Here is a 1,302-nt window from a genome sequence, read left to right as displayed (position 1 = left end):
GAATGTAAAATTATTCAAATTCAAAACTTTGGAATCTTTAATTATTATTTCAGAAAAATTTTAATTGTAAATAATACAATTTCAATTCCTTTGAATTTTAAATTACACAATTTCCACAATTTTTATCTTAAAATATTGATTTTTTAACGTTTTGACATTGTCCTGTTTTCGAAATTTCATATTTTCTGTAAAAGCTGTAAACATTGTAAATATATTGCTACAGGTAATTCAAATGCAGAAATTCAGGGAATGTCAGGGAAACCCGGAAACAGTTAGGGAGTTTTCTATAAACTGCAGTCGAATCTAATTTTGTTACTTCATTAAAAATTCAACAATTTTATTTGAAAGTTATTCTTTTTGATTAAAAATTCAACTATTTTGTTGAAAATTCATCTTTTTGAGTTAAATATTAATCTTGTGGGTTAAAAATTGACGATTGTGGTTGGAAATTATTTTTTTATAAAAAATTAATATTTCAATTGAAAATTGAGATTTTCCATTTTGCCAACAATTTATCTTTTTAGTAGACATGCAATATTCTTGGTAGAAAATTTATTTTATTTGGTTGAAAGTAAATTTTATCACTAACAATTTTAGCATCTATTAACGGGAATTTTCTGAAGTCGGGAAATTTTTTCTCGAACCTAATATTACTAAATTTAAATATTTTCTTGAAAATTTATTTTTTTCTTGGATTGAAGTTAATTTTTTTACCTGAAAATTAAATTTTTATATTTTTGGTTTAACATTGTTCGATTTTAGTTGAAAATTCCAGTTTTCAGTTTGTTTGCCATATTGCCTGTCTCTTGATGGAAAAATCTTGGAAAGTTAAAAATTCAACTCGTGTTGAAAAGTCGTCTTTTTTCTTTGCATTAAACTGTTTTCGATTAAACATTATAATCTTTTTTTATTGGAATATCAGCTACCACATTTTTTCATTCAGAATAAATGTTTTTTCAAATGGAAATTTTATTACTTTGTTAAAATTTAAATCCTTTAACAGTTAATTTTTTAAATATCTCTAGTCAATAATGATAGAAATAATTTTTCAGATTGGTATCGAATTTCATCATTTTTATAAAATGTTCGACATCCCTTTAGATTATAATACATAACTAGTTTGTCTTTCATCTTTTGGATAAACAGTAGATAAGATTAAGAAAAAAATCCATATTTCTTAAGTGAAACTTTTCAGGACCGGAGTGAATTGTGGGTCCGGATGCAATAAGGGCACATAAAATTTTTTCGTGCGAAAACGAAGTCCCCTGGAGGCTTTAGAAAAAATTTTCGAATTTTAATTTT

This window comes from Belonocnema kinseyi, chromosome 9 (assembly GCF_010883055.1).
Source record: "Belonocnema kinseyi isolate 2016_QV_RU_SX_M_011 chromosome 9, B_treatae_v1, whole genome shotgun sequence".
NCBI lineage: Eukaryota > Metazoa > Arthropoda > Insecta > Hymenoptera > Cynipidae > Belonocnema > Belonocnema kinseyi.
The sequence above is the reverse complement of the archived record's forward strand: the minus strand, read 5'-3'. Positions refer to the sequence as shown.